Consider the following 25,912-nt stretch of genomic DNA (forward strand, 5'->3'; position numbering starts at 1 on the left):
GATCAGGTAAGGGAAAAGATACATTGCAATTCACCACACCTGGTAAGGTACCAGCATGAGGTATGGAGCTTAATTGACAGTTTTGATTCTTTTAATATCACATACATACCTCGAAGGCAAAACCAAGATGCTAATCTGATGGCTAGTATGGCTGCTAAACTTTTGCTTGATTTTAGATTGAAGAAGAACAAATGTTATGTTGAATTGATTTTTAGACCATCCGTTCTTGATAACATCTCAAATTGGCAGGTGTTTGAAGATGACAAGCTTATGAATGGGAGTAAAGAGGAGGCTAAGCCCTACCAACAGAAGCTTCGTAAGATGCATCCGGGCCCAGGACCGTTGGTGAAGAAAGAGTTTAACAAAACACTGGACACTAAAATCATCTTTCTGGTCATGCACACCCCCTGGGTAGCCAATCTCGTGCGAGCAAGAAAGAAAATTGGAAATGTCAGGCTATGTATCGATTTCAGAAACCTAAACCAAGCATCCCAGAAATATAGTTATTATGTCCCTCCTATAGAACACATTCTCTAGTGCATTTCTGGGTCTGAAATGTTGTCCCTATTAGATGTGTTTTTAGGATATAATCGAGTATTGGTGTATAATGGAGATCAGCTTAAGACAACATTCCAACACTTATGGCTGAGCCAATTTCAAGTTGTGGAAAAAATTAGTCTGGGAACTTACAGATTGAAAAATTTATAGGGGGAAACTGAAAAACTCCCTGTTAATGGCCAACATCTCAAAAGATACTTCCAGTAGCCACCACATGGTGGTTACCTCCTGAGTAGGTTAGGATGCATTTTATTTTGTTGTTAGTTTAGTCACATTTTCATCTTTTCCTTTCTTGTTTTCTGCAAAACTCATTTTCCTTCTGTTTTGAATTACAGTCCTTTTCAGCCAACTGATTTCGGCCCTCTAGTCTCGTTTCTTACCTTTTCAAGAGTGCACTCACTCACCACCTTCAACCTTTACCTTCCTCATTGACCTGCTGGTGAGTCTACTGATTCTAAATCCATCATTACCTTGCAAATCAAACAAATTTTCAATAGGCCCATGAGAACTTGAAAATCAGCGGTGGAATTCAAACCGAAGCCACTCATTGGCATCTGTTGGGAACTATGTGAGATCTGTTGATAACTTGGATATCTAGAGCATGTAGGGGAATCCATATAAAACAAAAAATGTGTAACTACAGCTGGACTGGCATGGAGGAACGCTGCATTTAAAAATCCCACTCAGACCTATCCTATACTTGCTTGTAAGGTTTGCAATCATTCTCCATTGGTCCCATCCACCACACTAAATTGTCCAATACATGATATCTACAAGTAAATCTCCTTTCATGGGCTAAAATCACCGTTGTATACCATGTGGCAAATCCAATTGTGCTCTAGTCCTTGTGCCTGAAACTGGAAGGACTTATTTAAAGGAAAATGAAATGTCAAGTCCTTGTGCCAATCTGGAAGGACAAGTTGTTTGGGAAGCCGATTAGAGTAAGGACTGTTGCTGGGCTCAGAGTACCAGTTGATATAGCAAGCCCAACCTTGCTTAAGCGGTTTAAAAATATGGCATGATCCATGACTACACCCCATTCAATCATATGAAAATATAGCACTGAAATTCTCATATAAAGTGTAGATAAACATATCTACATCAAGTTTGATGAGCAATAAAGAGCTGAGGTACACACCTGAACAGGTATTGACAGACCAGTGATGGCCCCGAAAGGATTTTTGAAAGTGGGAAATAGGTAAAGGAAGGTCAATAAACCGCATAACACTACCCTTGGAGAATGCCTGTCAAGATCCTATCAGTACGTAAAACCTATTTGTCTCTATCCCACCTGAAGCAATTAATGTTGAAGTGGAACCCATGCTTGTCCATCTATATAGTCTGCATTTCAAGTTTATCCTAACAGCCTGATGTTCTATTGATCCAAGGTTTATTTGGAAACAGAGATAACTGGTTCACCCAGTGGTTTGCCATTTGTTGTGGCCACAACCACCACCCTATCAAAACTTGCCTTGGCAGTAATTTTGAATGGATCTCCTAAAAGTTGATTTTCACCTCTCTGAATGATTTGTTTTAGCCTAAAGACTTTAACTCATTTACGAGTCAAACCTTTGATTCCTAATGGTTGAGCCCCTCTTTAAAAATCTGCCATATGATTCATTTCTAGCCCTTCCCAACCCTCCATTCATTTCCTCCATCGTAACCCTTCCTAACCCTCTATCGCACCTCATCTCCATTGTAACTCTTTATAAAAGAAATACTCAAAAAATGCCCAACTTACCCTTTTTCCGCTTAATCGCAATCAACACTAAAACACAATGCATACATGGCTTCCAGACTCAACGGTTTTATTAACCCAAATGCATATATTTTGGGTCCGGAGCCCTATCACATATCACTATCGGCGGGGTCCCGAGCTTTTATATATAGGGCGCGCCACTATACTATGGAACTAATGGCATTATTAACCATGTTTCATATACATTTTGGGTCTGGAACCCATACATAAGGCCAATGTGATAATCAGACCCGGCGGCTTTATCAAGCATAATACATATGTGGGTTTTGGGTCCGCTTCCCCATCACATATCACAATCGGTGGGGTTTGAGGTTTTTATATAATACATACCACTACCACCCAGACCCGACGATAATTAATGACCAGAGCACATAACATTCAGGTCCAGCCTTATGGTTAGACACGGGGTTTTCTCATATATTCTTGTATTTTCGAAAAACATTGAAGTCGGGACTTTTCAAAGGGAAATCATACATTGCAGACCCGCCAGGACTATTAAGTGTCATATATATATATATATATATATAGGGTCCGCCTACCGTGATCGCTTATCGCAATCGGCAGAGCCCTGGGGTTATGCAGTTAGCGGATAGGTGATACCCAGACCCCGGCGATGATTATATGCCCGATTACATAACATTTGAAGTCTGGCCTTATGGCCAGCCACAGGTTTTTCTGTGTTTTCCCTTGTATTTGTGATAATACGCTGGAGTCCGGGCTTTACAAAGGGAAGCCTTATGCGGCGGACCCGAAGGAATTATGAACCACGACATATATGCATGTCAAGTTTGGCCAACCGAAAGGCACAATCAGCATAGCTTTAAGCCCAAGCACATGGCACGATGCGATGCGATATGGCGGACCCAATAGGGTATAGGTTCTTGCCTATAGTTTTTCAAGTCCAGGTTTTGGATTCAGCTCTGTGTTTTGTGAGGATTTTCAATGTAAATCAGATTTTCGCCTACGAGACCGAATCAATGCGTAGATTAAAGACCAGGGGCCGATTCTTTCACGATTGTTGCTCTTGATGTTATAAATGCTTCATGAAGGCAAGATTTGTGTTTTTTAAGCATTTTTATCATATCTGTATAAGTGTGACTAATGTTGGCTATCTCTGCAGGCGAGGATCGAGAGAAGGCAAGCGAGGCCGAAGAATGGATGCGTAAGCTTCAAGTATGACTCCAAATAAAAGATGCAGGAGCGGATCCGAAGAGTTTATCCATGCAGATATGTTTATTTGAAGATTGGGCTTTAGGCGTTGGCGGTCATATTTCTAGGTGTTGCCTATGTATTCCGAAAGCGAAACTGCCCCAAATTTCATCATGAAGAGATGACACATAGTCATCCCCTCTAATCAATAACCATTCATTTCCCTAGGAAATGAAGTGCTCCAGTGACAGGAAACGCCCTCTACGTGTCAGCAGTGACACCAATTGTCTTCATATGTATATTCTGATCTGTATAATGAAAGAGGACAGAGGGAAGGCAAAAAGGCAAAAAGAAAGACCGAGAGTCATTTCAGGTTGCATAAATATTCCCTCCGGATAAGAGACAGGGGCTTTTTGTTGGGAGAGAACATTTTTGATTTATTGTGAATAAAGAAATCTGTTTGGTTCAAGAAGGAGCCTATTGTTTCAGATTTAGTTCCCTTTTCTCTAATATGTTTAGAATCAGTATGTTGTTGCTGGTATAGAGCAAATGTGATTTGTTTTATGCATATTGATAACTAGCAGTTCATGTTTATTCCTGGTTATTCGAATGTAATTCAATAGCATTAATAATTCATGAAAGGTTGTTGATTCCAGACTTTGTTAAACATCAGTTGCAAGTGTTATTTGTATGGAAAGGAATTTATATTCCTGCATAAGTAATTGCATTGTGATTAGGATTTAATATAGCCTTGTTCTTATGTGGACTAGTAATTGATTCATTTGGACTTGGGATTTATATATGACGTTTAACCTCCTTTTGTTTTGCTCCTGCAGGATAGATTAGGATCATTAGGACTAGATTAGAGTAGCTTAAGTAGTTTAGATAGGATTTGATACATAGAGGTTAGTTGCTTTATTTTGTTGATTTAATTGAATTCTTCTTCCTAGAAGCAATCTTTCAACGCATTTAACAATTTACGCGGTCCCTTAAAACCCATTCGAACTATCCATTCCAAATGAAAATAGGTCTAATTGGGGTCTGTGATCAGGTTAGTTCCCCTTGTTGGTATAGCGAAAAATTCGCCATGTCAACAGAACCCAGGTAGGAAAAGAGGAAGAAAAACATAGAATGATCTGCTGAACGAATGTGGGAAACTTATGATTAACTCAAGTAAGATGAGGGATCTTACCAGTCACTCCTTTACAAACCTTTCTTAATGAATCTTACAACCTGGAACATTAAGGGTCTAGGAAGTAAAAGGAAACAAAGAACTCTTAGCAGTAGAATGAAAGAAGAAAAATCAGATATGGTTTTTATTCAGGAAACAAAATGTTCGATGGACAAGATCAGAGAGATACATAGCAAATGGTTAATAAAGTATGAGTATCTAGAGGTTAAAGTGGATAACTCAGCAGGTGGGATTCTTACTCTATGGGATCCTCAAAAACTTGGAATCTTGGATGCTGAAGCTTCTAGGAACTATCTATCACTGGTGATTCAACCTTTGGGTGATAAGGAGATCTACATGATCACTAACGTCTACGGTCCTCAAAAACTAGAAGACAAACTTAAGCTTCTCACCTCCCTTGAGAAGCTGAGAGAGAGATATCCTGATAAGTGCTGGATTCTGGCTAGGGATTTCAATATGATCAGATCTCTTACAGAGAAAAAAGGCGGTACCAGAAAACTAGGCAAAGATTCCATTTCCTTCCAGAACTTCATGAATAACATGGGGCTAGTAGACACCGAAATAGTAAATGGCACTTTTACTTGGAATAATAAGAGGGGAGGGGCTTTTCAAGTCGCCTCTAAACTAGATAGATTCATAATCTCAGAGGACCTCTTTCTCAAAGGCCTTGATATGTCAGCTTCAATCCTTCCCTTTGGAGGCTCAGACCACTGGCCTATCCAGCTTGAAGCTACTTTCATGGGTACACTGAGGAACAAACCTTTTAGGTTTGAAAATGTCTGGCTCTCTCACCCTGACTTCACCAACAATATTGATAAATGGTGGGCGGAATATATGCCCGTTCAAGGCACTAAAATGTTCATGTTATAGCAAAGACTTAAACACATCAAATATAGGCTTAAAGATTCGAACAAAAAAGAGTCTGGTAATATTTTAAAGCCAAAAGAGAAGTTGAGCAGAAACTCTAAGAGATTGATCGAATCATCATCACAGAAGGTTTTACTGAGGAACGGAAAATTCAGGTTGACTCTCTTCAAAATGAATGGGATGATAGATGCATGCAAGAGGAGATTTTCTAGAGACAAAAATCGATGAAGTGGATTAGAGAAGGAGAAAGAAACATGAAGTTTTTTCATAGATCAATCTTGGATCACAAATCTCATAACAGAATTTCAAAACTTAAAGATTCTCAAGGGAAAGAGCTCGTCTATCACAAAGAAATGGAATTTTAGCATAGCAGAGGAGCCTCTCATTGACAGATCTCGGTTCATTAACAAATTCACCAAATTCATTCCTAAGCTTGTAACCAGGGAAGACAACCACAATCTTAACATGCCAGTGTCTGAAGAGGAGGTTAGTGAAGTTATCAATGAGATGCAAAATGGGAAAGCTCCTGGCCCTGATGGCTTCAATGTGGACTTCCTCAAAGCTTGCCGGAAAATAGTCAAACAAGATATCCTTGTTGTTGTGGGAGACTCTAGAAGATCTAAAATTGTTTTGAAAGCTCTTAATGCTTCTTTCATAGCTTTGATTCCAAAGTAGGAAAAAGCTATGACACCGGATAGATTCAGACCCATAGCCTTATGTAATGTGGTGTACAAAATTATTCCCAAAGTGATAACTAATAGACTCAAGCCTCTTCTTCCTGCTCTCGTATCAGAGGAGCAAACTGGATTTGTGGAAGGAAGACAGATTCTTAACAACATCATACAAGCTCACGAGGTGGTACACTCTCTTAAGAGAAATAAGCAAGCTAGTATGATCATGCAGCTTGACCTAGCGAAAGCATATGATAAGCTAAGTTGGTCGTACATCATGGCAGTGCTAAGAGCTTATGGCTTTAACCACAATTGGATAAGATGGGTTATCACCCTTGTATCCACGGCCAGCTTCTCCATTCTTCTTAATGCCTCTCCCTCTAGAACCTTTATGCCTTTTAGGGGTCTCAGACAAGGGGATCTGCTCTCCCCCTTCCTCTTTGTTCTCATGATGGAAGGGCTAGGCAAAGCGATCAATATGGAAAATTTTGAATGAGAAATCCATAGTCTGAAACTTACTCTGGATGGTGTTGCTTCTACTCATCAACAATTTGTTGATGACACAATGCTGCAGGGCATTCCTACGGTCAAGGAAGTCAGAGCCTTCAAATAAATCCTGAACGACTTTGCATTGGCCGCTAGTACAGAGGTAAGCCTTGAGAAATCAAAGGTGTTCTTTTTTAACACTGTCATTGCTATTCAAAGGAACCTCACCAGAATTCTTGGGTTTCAAAGGGATCAGTTACCTTCTAAGTACTTGTTGTGGTAAAAACACAACCCCCATTTTTGACTTGTTCAACTCAAATAATGGGGACCCTTTCTATAAAAATTTTGGCTAAGCACTTTTGTAGGATTTCTATTTAATCGATTATCCTACGCTTTTGTTAATTTTTCATTTTCTTTGGATTCTTGTTTTGATTACTTTGTTAGAATCAATTTTTTATAAGCTTCCCATTGACCCTTGTTTCGCCTTATTTGGTCCACTGTTTTGAAAATGGCACTCCTTTAAAGTCCCATATTTTATCTAGTTTGGGTTAAAAATGCTATTTTTCTTCTTTTTATTTTCGGAATAGCTGTAGTTTAGATAGACAAATTAGGCTTTAGAAAATTTCATAACTAAACTAAACATCATTAAAATAAAACCAAAATAAAAATTGATATTTGATATTAAATCTTAAATTAATTTAATTAATTAATTAAATTAAATTAAAATTTAATAAAATACATATATAAACAATTTTTATTACATCGGATCGAAATATCGCATCAGGAGTTTTCAAGTGATACATTTCTAAAAAACTCAATCCAAAGTTTTCTCCGATGCAATAAGTCAAACATTGACTTTTGTTTTTAACTCCTTATAACTCCCGTGACCTCATACTAATTTCACATTCCTACACCGCAAAATTTCTCGCATCGTAGATTTTATATGTGGACATTCCAAAAAATGCAATGGTGTATTTCTTGCGATGTGCAATGGCTTATTTCTTTTAACAAACTTTGCATTTGTTTTTGTTTAAAGTTTTATAACACTTTGTTTTTTTTTGTTTTAAGATTTCCAAACTCACCCATACATGAGTGGAATGAACATGAGGTAGGGTAGGTTCATATTAAATAGTTAGTTATAGTTTTAATATTATAAAAAGTTATAATATTTAATGTTTAATTTTATATTAATTAATTTAATCAAAATAAAAAATTTAATATATATATTAAAAAAATAAAAGATTTTTTTTCGGATCGCATCGCAAGTTTTCAAACAATGCATTTTCTTAAAACATGACAAACCCCCGATATGCGATATCCCGATCCTCCGATGGTTAAAAGTCAAAGGGCATAAGACATAAGTTTTAAGTTTTCAATGATTTGTTTTAATTTTTCGATGATACTTATGAGTAAAGTAGGAATGGAGTGGTAGGTTAGTTTATATTTTTTAATAATATTTAGTATTTAATGTAATTAATATATAATATTTAATTAATTTAATTAAATTTAAATTTAAATATTATTTATATTAATTAGTTTATGAATAATTAATATTTTAGTTAGTTAGATATTAATTAATACATAGTTTATTAATTAATTAGTTTAGTTAATAATTAACAAATAAATTAGAATTAATTATTAGGTAATTAGAGTCTAGGATTAGATTTTTAATTAAAAATTTTGATTTTTAGCCCAGCAACAGAAATTCCAAAATTGTGCCATAATTGACTCACCAACTTCGAAAGCCCATAGAGTGAGTTTTACTTGGTCAAATGAGGCCCAGGACAGCTCATTGAAGATAAAATCAAAGAGTATATTTCTGAGGAGGTTTCACTAACAGATTTGGTCATTTATTGGGTCGAAAATCAAACAGAATATCAAGCTCCGAATTTCTAAAACAAAATCAATTCTCTGAGTTATTTTCTGCATTTTCATTTGTCCTAAGCCTCTTCAAATTGCAGATCCATTCGTCAATAATATCCTTGGCCAATTAAACCATCCCAGGCATCAATAGAGAGCTTATATTTTATTTTCAATTATTTATTTAAATAGAATTTGATTGGATTTGTTTTAAATGCCAGAAATGATATTTTGTTTTTACTTATTGCATTTTAATTTATTTTGAATTCTTCTTGCAGGAAAACAGTAGAAGGGATTTGGAGAAAAAGATCTCAATCAATGAGAATGCTCCAGCAATTAAAGATTGAATTTTTGAGCAAATGAAAGTGATTGGGCAGATTTTCTTCAAAAAACTTTCATCTCAATAATTCCTTTGCAAATATTATAAATAGCAAATTGCAGAATAGAATAGGGGATGCTCTCCTCTGCAATTCTGGAATTCTAAAAGCACTTTTGTAATAGGGATTTAGAGTTGTAGGTGGAAGGAGTAGAATCTCAGATCTGGAGATTATTGAGGTTTTTCTTTTACATCCTGAGTTATGTATAACGAACAGAGTTTGCACTATTGTAGCTTTGCTTTTGAAAGCAGAAGCCCATGCATTGTAAAAGACTATTAGAGACCGAAGCTGGAGAAATGGATTTAATAAACTGGTATTTCGAATACTATTGTTTTAAATGCTAGTTTCATTTTATGATAACAGAAATGTGTCAATTTACTTACATATTTGTGCACTTTTGTCAGTATGGGTAACTTGCCTCTATTTTATGTTGTTATTTATCTCTGCTCTTATGAGCTGAATTCTAATTTCTCAGTAACTATTTACTCATAAATCTATCTTTTAATATTCGATGAATAAATAGTGATATGTTGTGAACTTCTTCCGCATATTATTGTTTAATTATTCAAGTTACTGATTAAATGATCAAGATCAGTCTATGAACTACTTCCTAAGTGTTGTTGATTGATTATTTCAGTTAAAAGGTCTCAATAGGATGTGTTTTGCTATCCATAATGTCAGTTAATTGAACTATTTCATTAACTTGATATTCATTATAAACAAGACATATTTCAATCCCAATATTTTAAATACCTGCTCTTGGTTAGGTTAGATCTATATCTGCCTAATTGAGATAGGATTAAGATAGTTTCTTTTGCTTGCATCTTAGAACAAGTTTGCATTTAGAATAAATTCTACATTCTTTTAAGTCCTCTTCCCAAAGAGGCAAACTTTAGTAGTGGATTGGCTGAGCCCTAAATCAGCTTAAGGATCACTTTCTTGCCTGATCAGCAAGAAGGACGATTTGATGTCTCTTTTCCATCGGCGAATGAAAGTCATATTTTAAAGCCATTGGAGATTGAGAGAAAGTAATTGGACCTAGTTGAACCAGTCAGAACCACCATTCTAAACAAAAAAGGAGCTTCTTTAAGGTCCGGACCGGGTGGTCATCCCCCATGTTGTTGCAGCGATTTTCGAGGCTTCAACATTTTGGCGCTAGAAGGAGGGCTTGAAACTTGTTGTCTTTTGGAGTCTTTTCAATTTTAACATTTTATTTAATCACGATGGCTCCTCTTAAACTTCCAATTTGGAATTGCATCCATGGATGTGCATCTTCCAATACTCCACCCGAAATGGTAAGACTCTTGTCTCAAGTAAAATTCAATGGTAAGAGAAATTCTTCCGCTTTTAATCATGTCCTTCAATTTATTCAAAATGTTTCAAATTGTGATTTTCAAGGAATTGATGAAGGCATCTTATGCAGAATTTTTACTCTCACATTTGCGGCAGAAGCCAGAAACTGGTGTAGAACTCTTCCGGTTGCCTCAATTCACAGCTGGGATCAATTTGTTACAATTTTCATTTGTAGATTTGACAACTATAATTATGATCAGGTATATGATGATATTGAATATTTACGAAAAGAAAATGAGTTTGTTAGAGATTTTAATATTCGATTTCATTTGAATTGTTTAAAATTTAATGTCAAAGATGAACCTATGAAAGAAGAATCACTAGATTGGTTTGAACATAATTATTCTCTTCCTCCTATTCCCGATCCATATGAAATTAGTTCAAGCTTTGTTCCATCCCCTTCCAATATAGATGAGAAATCCAATTTGGATGTACAAATAAATTGTGATGAAGAAGTTTCAAAAAGCTTGGAAAATATTTCTAATCAAATGCAAGAAGACAACAACAACAATTTTGGAGAAAGAGCCGCCTTGAAATCTGAAAGCTACTTTGAGGTAAATTCAGAAAATCAGATTGCAAATCAGCAAGTGCAAGCAACAATCAAAGTAAATAATAGCATGCAAACAGCTGTACAAATTTCTGAATCTTTCCATGATGAGCAAATGCCGAGATCAGAGCAGCAAAGCAATCTTCTTCAAAAAAGCATGAGCACACAAAGGAATGATCTGGAATCTGAAATTTACAATGAGCATAATGTACAAGAATTCTCAAACAGAAATATTTTTAAATGCATTATTTCAGGTTCACATTTTTCCCTTTATCCTGATATTTTTAATGATGGTAATTTATCCCCTCTTGGTATTAATGATATTTCAGAAAATAAAGAGGATGGTCTAAATGAATTACCAATAAGTTTTTATCAAGATAGAGAAACAATTATTGATCACTCTTTTGCCATTAATGAACATGAAATTCTTGTCCCTCCTTGTTTTGATATACTAGATGAGATTGAAGGGAAATCTAGAGAATCTTGTGAAGTCATTTATGATAATTACCTGACATTGAAGATGTTGATTTTTCTCGAGAAAATCATCAGAAACTTCAAATATTATCTTAGAATGAGAGACATTTTAATTTAGAAATTATTCCAACCAATCCTCATTTTAAAGCAGCAAATTATCTTCATGATTTCACTATTCAATAAAATATTCCAATTTATGATTCATATCATGATCAAGATTTCATTCCTGTTCATAATCATAATTCCCCTTCTAATTCACAAGTTGGAATTCGAAATTACTCAAATTCCATAATTCTAGCCAATCCTTATGAAAAAAAAATTATTTCAAAACGATCCCAATTGTGCTATAACATTAGTTGTACAAATAGTGATTTCATTTTATTTTTGTTTCCTCACTTATTTTGTATAAAATCAGATTTAATTTCAGATTTTTGATATATTACGCTGGCATATTGAGCATTTTACTATCAAACATTCAATTGATACATTGCCCTGTTGGAAAATTGAAGTTTTATATTATAATCAAAAGCATCAAAAGTTATTTCAATTTCAATTTCAATCAATGCTAATATTTTATCAAAAGCTTCTATCTTCTCAAAGGCAATATCAACAAGAGAATGTAGTTTTAGAAGTTTGCCAGCAATTCAATTTAATTAATAATTTTCCATTTCATTTGAAATATTTCCATCCATTTTTCATTAATTCATTTGAAAAATATTTGGAAATTTTTCCTTCATGGAAGATTGTCAATAGCTTAACATTTACACATAACACTAACAGTTTCTTCCAGGCCTTTGAATCTAAAAGCTCATATCCACAATCTGGCCTTTCATCTCCTCTTTTGAACATTTCCCAATTATTAATAGAAATCCATCCAGATTTCTATGATCCAATTGGTATTCAATTAGAAAGGAAATTTCAAGAGAAAGAGATTTTCATTAAGTTGCTAACAATAATTGTGCATTCTACTTACAGATTTAATTTTCTTAGTTCAATAAGATTTCTATTTTTATTACTAACATTTGAATTGTACATACATGCAGGGATTAAAATGAGAAAATGGTTACACTGGAAATATGACTATACCTAGTCATTTTTCATGTATATGGTTAGAATAGGAGTAGAGTTAATGTAGTTAATTTATTTTCAACAGTTTTGTAGATTAAAAATAAAACAAAGCAATTAGTCATTCTCATACATGTTCAGTGAAAACGTTTTCTCCCTATCAGAATATTTTAATTCCTGCTTTCCTTTTTAAATTTCTTACAGCAATACCTCTACTCTGCCTATTTTGAATAATGTCTTGATTAAATTCAATTAAAGTTGCACTTGGCATCAATCGCCTCAAAGCCACTTTTCTTCATTTTAGGATTTCCTTCTAAGATTTTCTTTTGAAATTTATATGATAAAGGTTTTGAGGATATAAAAGCTTCATGATCTCATTATCCCATGAAATGTATGACTCTCTATGATAAGCTTAATTCTGACTAAATCATTATTACTCAATCTCACCTTTCGTGGTAATCATATGAAGTTCATATTATCTTCCTCGAAATTTGCCAAGCTGACCTTAAGGATGCCCATTTTGTTGTGTGCACACATTCAAATCTGTTTTGACATTTTTCCACAATTAGTGGCTTTATCCCATTCGGACCTTTAGTTTATTATCTGATGTTGTAATACGCATCATATTTATTTACTAAAGGCATTATTGAACAGTCACTATAACAATACATATTTTTCTCAAGTTAGTTTGGAATGAGCAGAGGTAATAAATTGTTGTTTCAATTCAAAAGGGAAGACTATTTTCATATTTATTTCTGGTAAATTTTATATTTCCTGAACATAAACAAGTAGATTTTATTTAGGCAGATTGCTCACTCAGATTTAGAATAAATGATGAGATGATTTTGAACAAAGTTAAAATTTTGATAAATCGAAGGAAAAATTTGAAGATTCATGAGGTAAAAAACTACAGAGAATTTCCTTCCAGGTATGCATTCACAAGTTCATTCTCATCTATTATTAGTTTCTCTTTTCCTTAGTTTATTTTATTTATTTATTTTTGTTCTATTTTATTTAAAGGTTTTCATTTGGTTTCAAAACTTGAAGTAAGCAGCAAACCCATTTCAAATTTGCAACAGGTTCAGGGAAATTTTATTTTGTGATTCATTAGAATTTGAACATTTTTAACTTTGCTTTCAACCATCAGAAAACCCAATTGAAATTTCAAGCAATATCATAGGATTCAACTTGATTTTCATATTGTTGATACTTCAGTAAAAAATTTTGCAATATTCTCAGCCCGCTCATCTTCGTCAATCACATCATCCATATCACAACCATTCGTAGCGAAATATTTCATCGGAAGTAGCTTTTAGAATTTTTTATAACAAATTGTTTAATAAAATATCTCTGATGTGTTACCTCGCTCATATGTCATATCGCATTTCGCATATCAGAGGTTTGCAGTTGAAGTATACTTCCATTATCGTGAATTGCCTTTACCAATATTGCGACGACCACATAAGTTCGGACCCGATATGAAATTCGAATCAAAGTCATAAAAAATATCGCATCCGCTCAATCGCAATAGTGATAGGAGCATAATTTTAAAAGGTCGATGTCTCGGATCCGGTATGTTATTAAATTTTCATCATAAAATTATCAGGTCCACTCTTCATCGCATATCGGCGTATCGAGAATTGTTACATCATGTGCTTAAGATTGCTGATCACGATCGTCGGTTAACCACGTCATTCATCGCATATCGAAATCGCAAGAATCATATTGTATTACATTAGGTACCAAACATTCGCCAATCGCCGATATCGCAATCACTTCATCGCATTTTTATTTATGCTCACATCACATCTCCGAATCTACGATGAGCGATGTGCAATGTGGGAAGCACAATGTCAATATTCCCCGATCCCCAATATAATATATCTTTAATGATGTGATTGCTTCATTTCATTGCACATGTTCTCATTACATGTTTTCATATCGGCAATTTGCCATTGCAACCTCCGATGCGATAGCTTTCAATGCATGCCTCTAAGCCATTGACATTTAATCGATATATGGCATAGCAACAAAGGTAAAGTCTTGCAGATTAAACTCGAAGCATGGTGAAAAAACATGTGATGCGAATCATCCAATACGGCGATGTGTTATTTTAAAAGCGAGCTTAGGTAACCACTATGGTAAGAAAGTTGTTAATAACAAATTTGTAGCATATTCAAATCATTTTGATTTCTCATATATTTCAGTTTTAAATATATAATTCCATAATTAAAAAAGAAATTCAAGACCTCTTTATCTTCACATTTAAATTTTATTATCTTGGATGTGGTCTTGATTCTGGATAAGTTATAAAATCATGGAGTTTATATGAAACTTATAATATTTTGAGAAACAGTCATTACTGCAAATTTTCATTCTCATTTCTAATGCATTTGTTTTCCCTTGAACATTAAGCATTCCATTTTTTCATTTTACTGCTTGCTTTAGTTTAGATAAAATAAATAATGATTTTGGGTTATAGGATTTTGGTTAGTTTGACTTCTTCAAGTTTTTAATGTTAATCAAAATAAGAAGTCAGCTAGTTTGGAGAAACTGATACCTTTCAGGTAAGATCAAAAGCAATTATCCAATGGTAAGATTCATGTACCCACTTTCATTAATTTCCATTTCGTTACTTTAGTTTCAGTTTTGTTTCTGACATATAAATCTGTTTTACAGTTCTTCATAAAAGCTTCTAATCATCCGCCAGATCATATTTTCAAAGTCCATACTCTTCTCCTGGCTTTATTTCAATAAGCAGTGATAATCTTCATCGAAATAGCTACACCAGGAAGTTTCTGAACCTTTAGTTTGTTTCTTTAAGCATTCTTTTTTTATTAGAAAATGATTAAGATGATACTTGGAAACATGAAGATTGATATCAGTCAGAAAATTTTCATTGTGGCTAATTTTTATCGTCACTGCTATCCAAAAAAACTTAAAACACTTACAACCTTGCAAGGTATGATTTTTCTAAAATCTCGACATAAGAAGGACTGATTACACGATTATTTTCTTTTTCTTCATATTGTTGAGACAATGGTATAACCATTCTTGTTAGAGTTTGTATTTCAAAACTTGGATTTTCCTTTCACTTTTCAATTTCTTCATTTTTGTTTGTTGATTTCTTTCTCATTTTAGCATAAGAATTTTTTTCCTTTGGTTTTCAGTTTTGATTTTGGGTGACTTTGCCATGATTTTTATGGAAGGCCTTCTTGTTACCTAACAATAGTCAGCATACATGGAGAAAAAATTGTTAATAGTCACCTATTAGCTTTTTCTTAAATCTCTTAGTAAAGTTTGATTTTCTTATTATAAAGGTAGACATACTTAAGGAAGAGATTACCAATTTAGAGAAGTTGACAAAGTATCATAAAATCTAAAGAAATTTCTTTTTCATCAAAATTGTAATCATTTTGAGATTTCAAAATTTTATTAAGATCTTTCAAATTTCTATTATCAGTCAAGAAAAGTTACTTATAACCAAGTAAAGACACTTTACAGCAAAGCACCTTTAACTCTGAAATTGTCATTCTTAACTCTTAAGGAGTCAATGATTCTCTTCGTCCCATAGAGTCTTATTTTTCTAGAGTATAATCCAGAAATATATTTAAACTTAAAAGATAAGAGGTCTCATCATGAGCCTACTTACCATGATCATAGGGGAAAAATAGGCTGACATTACCAACACTGCTAAACAAACCAGGGTAATGGCTTATGATTGCAAACAATTATAAGACAAGGGGTCTCATCATGAGCCAACTTGTTCAGTCCAATTATAACCAGTGAATGACATTGTCAACTATCTGGCCACCAAACCAGAACAATGGCTTTTAAGATTTATAATAAATAAAATAAAATAAAATAAAAACATATATAAATGGATTTATCTCTAGGTCAATAATTCTTAAAGGCATGGGATTCTGAACCATTGATGATTAAAAGGTAACCCTGTCGAGACTATAGACGTTTGCTAGCAGCAGTGGCTCTCCCTGCGACAAATTAGTATATTTTAAAAGCTAAGCTGTAAAATGACCCCTACTTTATCTTTAAAACTAATTAAAGACTGATATAGAGTTTTGAAATATTTTAATTTATGAGAAATTTTAAGAAAAATTACAGTTAGATGCTTCTGGCTTTTATTCAGATTAATGAACCTAGTCGAACATTTCAAAAATACTTTTCTCTTCTTTAATTATTTTTTTACTTCAATTTTAGGAAAATCTCATTTATATCAAATAGAGATAACTGGTTCTTCTCCCGTGTGTCGCCATCATTGTGGTAAAAACACAAACCCCCCCCCCCCCCACATTTTTGACTTGTTCAACTCAAATAATGGGGACCCTTTCTATAAAAAAATTTGGCTAAACACTTTTTTAGGATTTTTATTTAATCGATTATCCTACGCTTTTGTTAATTTTTCTTTTTCTTTGGATTCTTGTTTTGATTGCTTTATTAGAATCAATTTTTTATAAGCTTCCCAATGACGCTTGTTTCGCCTTATTTGGTCAATTGTTTTGAAAATGGTACTCCTTTGAAGTCCCATCATTTATTTAGTCTGGGTTAAAAATGCTATTTTTATTCTTTTTATTTTCGGAATAGCTGTAGTTTAGATAGACAAATTAGGCTTTAGAAAATTTCATAACTAGTCTAAACATCATTAAAATAAAACCAAAATAAAAATTGATATGTGATATTAAAGCTTAAATTAATTAATTTAATTAAATTAAAATTTAATAAAATACATATATAAACAATTTTTATTACATCGAATCGGAATATCGCATCGGGAGTTTTCAAGTGATACATTTCTAAAAAACCCGATCCAAAGTTTTCTTCGATGCAATAAGTCAAACATTGACTTTTGTTTTTAACTCCTTATAACTCCTGCGACCTCATACTAATTTCACATTCCTACACTGCAAAATTTCTCGCATCGCAGATTTTATATGTGGACATTCCAAAAAATGCAATGGTGTATTTCTTGCGATCTGCGATGGCTTATTTCTTTTAACAAACTTTGCACTTGTTTTTGTTTAAAGTTTTATAACACTGTTTTTTTTTTGTTTTAAGATTTCCAAATTCACCCATACGTGAGTGGAATGAACATGAAGTAGGGTAGGTTAATATTAAATAGTTAGTTATAGTTTTAATATTATAAAAAGTTATAATATTTAATGTTCAATTTTATATTAAATAATTTAATCAAAATAAAAAAATTTAATATAAAAAAGAAGAAGAAGATTTTTTCGGATCGCATCGCATGTTTTCAAACAATGTATTTTCTTAAAACACGACAAACCCCCGATATGCGATATCCCGATCCTCCGATGGTTAAAAATCAAAGGTCATAAGACATAAGTTTTAAGTTTTCAATGATTTGTTTTAATCTTTCAATGATACGTACGTATGAGTAAAATATGAATGGAGTGGTAGGTTAGTTTATATTTTTTAATAATATTTAGTATTTAATGTAATTAATATATAATATATAATTAATTTAATTAAATTATAATTTAAATATTATTTATATTAATTAGTTTATAAATAATGTTTTAGTCACTTGCTCTATATAAGTATCAATGAAGTCATTTTGGAATTAGATGAGCTCCCAGCGATTTCTCTGAAGCAAACCGCGGACCTAGGGTATCGAATGGACGCCACAGGCTTATTCAGAAACTTTCGCGTCCTGGGCATGAAGGACCTGTTTCGAGCAACCGCAGAACTAGATGGAAGCCTGATGCCCATATTCGCATGGCCGATCAAAGATTTCATGCAGCTATCGATAGATCTGAAGAGGCGGTTACAGATCGACGGGGGAAGTATACTGCCGCGGCAGAGTCTTAGCATATTGGACGGCGGCGTGGCCTACGTAAGGGCCAAAGATGTGGAGATCTGGGTTTACGCCCCCGCACATCCCGATTTCAACGAACTTATCAAGCGCGACGCGATCTGCAAGATGAGCATTAAGATGAGGGCTTTTCTAGACAGGTATCAGGGTCTCCATGGACATAAGTCCTTGATGGATATTGACGGCGGAAATGGAAAAGCGGAGGCAGAGATAGCCAGAACATTGCAGATAGGAGGTATCAAGCCCTCTTTTTCAACGGAAAGGCATGAAAACTCTAGAATCACTATAGATCCGCCAAATCTGAAGATCAATCATATAGATCGGGGCTTGAACAAGGCCGATCCGTCAGTTCTGAATCAAATATTTATCAGATCTGTAGAAGGTAGACATCATTGTATACAGATCAGGGAAGGGATGGATGTCTTAGGGTTAAAAAAGGAGATCCAGATCAAATTGGGAACTCCAGTAACATTCCAAAATCTCTTATACTCTGGACTCTGCATGCAGGATCACCACACACTCCAGCACTATGGAGTTGCAAATGATTCAACCATCATACTCAATCTGAGACTACGAGGCGGCTGTAAGGGAACCAGCTCAAAAACTACAGGAACCTTTCGCGATGCAGTCAAAGGAAAGGAACCACTGAATCACAGAACAGCACCCACATCCGAGCTACCAGGTCCCTACATCGTGGAACAGAAGCAAGAATCACCTTTACTTACTGTAACACTGTCGGAGGTAACAGATCTATACTCAGATTTAATGCAAAATGTCGTTATATGCAGATTTAATGGTTACTGGCCCAAAGCTGACGCATTGCATCAGTGGGTATTTACATCATGGTCAACCAAATGTGAAATATACCTATGCCCTAAGGGTTTCTTCATAGTCAGATTTAACACAGAACTGGAACGAGACAACATCATTAACCAGGGGCCTTGGTTTTGGGGAAATGCTGGCCTCTTCATCACCCCCTGGTTCCCGGACTTTGATGCCAACACCATGATTGTTTCGACAACACCAGTTTGGGTAAGGCTGCATAACCTCCCACTGCATTTTTGGCACCGAAAAGCATTAACAACCATTGGGAACTCTTTAGGAAAACATCTTAAAACAGATGAAGACAGAGCTATGCGGGGAATATTCACATATGCCAGAATATGTGTAGAGGTGGACCTAAGTCAAGGATTGCCAGATCACATCACATTGAATTTCAATAATTCACTGTGGACGCAAAATCTTGACTACGAGAACACGGCTTTCAGATGCCGTAGATGCTTGCAGACAGGGCACCTGCAATACGCATGTCCATTGACTAGTAGGGAGACAAAAGGGCACAAGAAACAACAGAAAAAACCAAAAGGTTGGCAGCATACGGAACCACTAGAGGAGGAGGCACTGAACACAGAACCCACAGATGTACAAATGAGACAAGGGAAAGAGCCTAATGAAGGCACTGAGAAGCCCAATTTGGAGACACACAGCTCGGTACAGCAGCAAGATTTACAATTGGAAATAAGCGGAGTCAAAAGAGCACATAGCCCAGAAGGATCGGACTCAGATAAAGATCAACCAGCGTACACAGAGGAAAACCAACTTGTTGTATTTGATCCTACTATCAGCACTGGAGTCTGGCGCAAAGTAGAAAAGAAAAAAGGCAGGAAATAGGCCTGCTAACATTTACTATTATATCTGTTTTGTCTTCCTGTCATCTCAGGAACTGTTTTTTTGCCATTTTGAGCTTTTATTTCTGTCTGCTGCCTGATATTACAGGTTCAGCCATTTGCATATGCTATAAGCATCTACAAAATGTAATTTTATCAACATGAATAAAATTACGATTTTTTCCTAGGGGAAAAAAATAATTAATGTTTTAGTTAGTTAAATATTAATTAATACATAGTTTATTAATTAAATAGTTTAGTTTATAATTAACAAATAGATTAGAATTAATTATTAGGTAATTAGAGTCTAATTTAGGATTAGATTTTTAATTAAAAATTTTGATTTTTAGCCTAGCAACAGAAATTCCAGAATTGTGCTAGAATTGACTCACCAACTTCAAAGGCCCATAGAGTGAGTTTTACTTGGTCAAATGAGGCCCAGGACAATTCATTGGAAAGATAAAATCAAGAAGTATATTTCTGAGGAGGTTTCACTAACAGATTTGGTCATTTATTGGGTCGAAAATCAAGCAGAAGATCAAGCTCCGAATTTCTAAAACAAAATCAATTCTTTGAGTTATTTTCTGCATTTTCATTTGTCCTAAGCCTCTTCTAATTGCATATCCATTCGTCAATAATATCCTTGGCCAATTAAACCATCCCAGGCATCAATAGAGAGCTTATATTTTATTTTCAATTATTTATTTAAATAGAATTTGATTGGATTTGTTTTAAATGCCAGAAATGATATTTTGTTTTTATTGATTGCATTTTAATTTATTTTGAATTCTTCTTGCAAGAAAATAGTAGAAGAGATTTGGAGAAAAAGATCTCAATCAATAAGAATGCTCCAACAATTAAAGATTGAATTTTTGAGCAAATAAAAGTGATTGGGCAGATTTTCTTCAACAAATTTTCATCTCAAGAATTCCTTCGCAAATATTATAAATAACAGATTGCAGAATGGAATAGGGGCTGCTCTCCTCTGCAATTTTGGAATTCTAAAAGCATTTTTGTAATAGGGATTTAGAGTTGTAGGTGGGAGGAGTAGAATCTCAGATCTGGAGATTATGAGGTTTTTCTTTTACATCCTGAGTTATGTATAACGAACAGAGTTTGCACTATTGTAGCTTTGCTTTTGAAAGCAGAAGCCCAGGCATTGTAAAGGACTATTAGAGACCGAAGCTGGAGAAATGAATTTAATTAACTGATATTTCGAATACTATTGTTTTAAACGTTGGTTTCATTTTATGATAACAGAAATGTGTCAATTTACTTACATATTTGTGCACTTTTGTTGGTATGGATAATTTGCCTCTATTTTATGTTGTTATTTATCTCTGCTCTTATGAGTTGAATTCTGATTTCTGAGTAACTAATTACTCATAAATCTATCTTTTAATATTGGATGAATAAATAGTGATATATTGTGAACTTCTTCCGCATATTATTGTTTAATTATTCAAGTTACTGATTAAATGATCAAGATCAGTCTATGAACTACTTCCTAAGTGTTGTTGATTGATTATTTCAGTTAAAAGGTCTCAATAGTATGTGTTTTGCTATCCATAATGTGAGTTAATTGAACTATTTCATTAACTTGATATTCATTATAAACAAGACATATTTCAATCCCAATATTTTAAATACCTGCTCTTGGTTAGGTTAGATCTATATCTGCCTAATTGAGATAGAATTAAGATAGTTTCTTTTGCTTGCATCTTAGAACAAGTTTGCGTTTAGAATAAATTCTACATTCTTTTAAGTCCTCTTCCCAAAGAGGCAAACTTTAGTAGTGGATTGGTTGAGCCCTAAATCAGCTTAAGGATCACTTTCTTGCCTGATCAGCAAGATGGACGATCTGATGTCTCTTTTCCATTGGTGATTGAAAGTCATATTTTAAAGCCATTGGAGATTGAGAGAAGGTAACTGGACCTAGCTGAACTAATCGGAACCACCATTCCAAACGGAAAAGGAGCTGCTTTAAGGTCCGGACCGGGTGGTCATCCCCCCTGTTGTTGCAGCGATTTTCGAGGCTTCAACAATACCTTGGAATGCCTCTTACTAACAAACCTTTGAGCAAGGGAGTGTGGGAGCCGGTAACTAATAAACTTCATGAAAAATTCAGGAAATGGACCTACAGATCTTTGAATATGGCGGGGCATCTTGTGCTTAGTAAGGTTGTCCTGCAAGCTATACCCATTTTCATGTTTTCCGCTCTTCCGACTCTTAAATGAGTTATGCGACAAATCAGGAGTATTCAATGAGATTTTCTTTAGGGCAAAGGGGAAGAGAAAAAGAAGTGGGATTTGGTAGCTTGGGACAAGCTCTGTAAACCTAAGGCCCATGGCGGTTTGAGGCTACATGACCCTGAAATCCTCAACAGAGTTTCGGGAGCCAAACTTTGGTGGAGGTGGCTCAAGAAATCGTCCACCCCTTGGGCCAAGCCTTGGAAGCAAAAATATGCAAATAATTGGCAAGAGAGGGATCATTTCCGAATGTCAGGTCTCACCAAGGGCTACCACATTTGGAACCTTGCTTGGGAGAATAGAGCCATTGTCCAGAATTATAATTTCTAGGAGATCCGAGATGGGAACCTTGCACGATTTTAGGAGGATAACTGGCAGCAAGAACCAAATTTGTTTAGGGAAGGACTAACTGCTCTCAAAAATGACATTGACAACAAAGGTTTACTTATGGTAAGTGACTTCTGGGATCAGGTAAGGAATAATGGTAAATCGAGAATGTGGATGGATCTTAGTTATAGTGAAGAGAGTCCTTTGAAGGCCCAGGCAGAGTCTCTTGCTCTTGACTTGGAGCAGAGGAAGATTTTGGTCTCATCCTCATCTAACCAACTGAGATGGGGTCGAAACACCGAAGGCAGCTTCAACCTTAAAGAAGCTAAACACATGGCCCTAGGTTCCGATTATCCAAACCCTGATCAAGTTTGGAATGACCTTTGGCAGAACTCGCAATGCATGAAAATCAAATTGTGTATGTGGTTAGTTCACCAAAAGGAAATTCTCACATGGCAGAATCTTTTGAAAAGAGGCTTTGTTGGTCCATCCAAATGCCATCTATGTAGCTTACAGGAGGAGACGATGTAACATTTACTAAACCTTTCCCCTTCACCTCTACCCTATGGGATTGGGCGGCCTCAGTCTTCAGGAAAACTGACAGGGACAGACTCAGCATCACCAACACTTTGAAGAATTGGAGGAAAGACTTCTCAAGTAATGAAATCATTAACAAGGCTTGGACTCTGGTTCCAGGCTTTATCATCTAGGATGTCTAGAAAGAATGCAATGGCAGGATTTTCAAGAACAAAACAGGCTCGACCCAGAACATCATTGTCCAAATTTTACGACAGCTCAAAGATACAGTAGGAGCCCTTATGTGGAAAATTCCTGAGGACCCTCCTTCGCCCCAGGATGCTCGCATACTGCTGCAGTTGGGTCTCCATTCTCTGGTTCCCCAAGGCACTATCAAGGGTGTGAGCAAAACAACTGCTGGTAAAGATATCTGGTAGCCTCCTCCTCATGGTTTTTTGAAAATCAATATAGACGGGGCCTCTAAGGGCAACCCAGGGATGGCTGGATTTGGCGGTGTCATAAGAGATGAGCAGGGGCGCATAAAGGATATCTTTCACAGTCATTTGGGGACTACCACTAATAACATGGCGGAGCTCATGGCCTTAGAGCAGTGCCTGGAACTCCTGATGAATTCAAATTTACACAACACCACCATTGAAGTTGACTCTGAATTGGTCATTAATGCGGCCAAGAAAATGTGTAATGGAATGGCATCTGGAAAAGTGTCGAAACATCGTAGGCTCTCGCAGGTCTTTCAACGTATTCATTCCCACTTGCGAACCTTGAGAACCGTCAGCTTCGTTCATGTGCGAAGAAAAGCCAATATGTTAGCTGATCGTCTGGCGAATGAAGGGGTGCTATGTAAGGAAAGCTATATTCGGTATGACTGGGAGTTTATACCCTCTGGTAAACTGTGTGATGATTGTCAACGACAAGCAGCCAAAGACATGGCGTACCTCCAGACTATGAATAATGAGCAGGTGGAAGACTAGCAGGAGTTGAAGGAACGGTATAAACCCGAAGTGAAGAGAAGGACGAAGAGGTGAGGTAACGATGCACAGGAGTCGTTAGATCATGTAAGATCAACAGACATAAATGGTGGAAAAGATTAGCAAGAGTAGGAGAGGGCGGAAGTCCTTGAGCCTAGTTGAAGTGTCGCAATAAATCCTGACCGTCAATCTTATTTCCAAACACTGACGTCACAAGTAACTACGAGGGTTCATCTATTTGTAACCTGCGTGCTAGTTGAAAGGCCGCAGACTATAGGATTTAAGTGCCTCCGCTATCGAATGGATATCAGGTTTTAAAGTGGTTGGAGGTTAAGTCTAAGAGCGGACCTGAAGTTTTATAGACCAAGGTTTATAATCTATATCGGCTCCGGGAAGCATTTAAGTGTTGCACAAGTTCCTGATGTGATGTTGCGACAACCGTCGAATCAAGAACCAGATCGACGGCAAATTTTTAGTCACAAATCGCATTCGGTAAAAGAGTTTGGTTAGCAATAAACCGATATTTGCGATATTGTGATGAGCCGAGGTTTGCGATGTTGCGATGGACTATGGACCGTCAGATCAAAGGGTTGATTGAACGGCAGAGGTCAACTCTTGCATTTCGCAGGAATCAAGTGTTGGTGGCTTACAGAAACCGCGATGTGCGATAAGCCGATAGTGTGATGAAGCATTGACCGTTGGATCGTGAAGTTGATCAACGATGGAGATTGACGAATAGTGAAAAGGCTTGGGAAAGAGCGGAACCGAGAATGTTATAGGCGTGATTGCAATAATGGACAAGTTGGCATGTAGAAGCAGGGTTTAGCTAACACGCGCAGTTATAGGATTAACCATAGTTGTTATGAAGGTGGAAGGGATGAGATATAAAATTCCGCAGCAAAGGATTATCTATGGTGCAGGATCACCGTGCATCTTTGTTGATCGGAGAGAATATCAATCGTCCAATTGAAGGTAATATCGACGGTGGAGATTGAGCGATAAGAATTGGGGAGAGATCAACAATCTGAACACTCAGGAATAATGACCAGGGGTCTGTGTAATGTTTTGGGTTTTCCTGACCCTGTGGTTTGTTTATCATCAACGGATTTGTCTTTTATTGGTCTTTACACTTGTAAAGACGTATACCATATATAATCTTATTTTTTCGGTTAATTGAAGGCTCCATTCTTACTTGACCAAAAAAAATATTTGTATTATTATCTGTCTCTTTTTTTTGTCAAGTTGTCTGTGATCTTCCAAATTTGACTTGTGACTTGAGGAGCCACGACCCATGGGCATCTAAGACATCAAAGTCACCCGAGGATCGCTCCCGACCGGGGCCATACCAGCCCTTAGCTGACTGGAATTTTTAGTGTGTCTCCTCCCCCTAACACATGGTACAACCACCCCTCGTGAGGTTTGATCCTGGGTCACCTTGTTGACGAGGCCCATCCTCAACCAGTTGTATTAGTGAGACTTGACAATTATCTATTTACTTAATTGATATATTATAAAAATATTTGTTTACTTAATTGATATATTTAATTTTTTAATGATTGTTTAATTTATTTATTTATTTGTAACTATTAATTAATTAACACACACACATATATAGTCTAACTTATAGATGAAAAAAAAATGTTAAATTTAATCAAAATCTGATAGATATTTTTAAAAACTTGAGTTTAAATTGTTAAATATGCATAATTCGAGTGCCCCAAGGGTTTTTCATGGTGTCGAATCTATTTATGCATTTAAACAACAAAAATTCTTGAAATTGTATTGTCAAATTTGGATGAATTCCGGTGAAAAAAACTATTTCGTCTATAAATTAGACTACGCCTATATATATATATATATATATATATATATATATATATATATATTTTTGTGTTAATTAATATTTTTTATTTTGTACCATGATATTTATTCGTATATAATAATAAGATAATATT

This window comes from Pinus tabuliformis, chromosome 6, assembly GCF_031772625.1.
Source record: "Pinus tabuliformis cultivar Carrire ecotype Pingquan chromosome 6, CPIR1, whole genome shotgun sequence".
Taxonomy (NCBI): Eukaryota; Viridiplantae; Streptophyta; class Pinopsida; order Pinales; family Pinaceae; genus Pinus; species Pinus tabuliformis.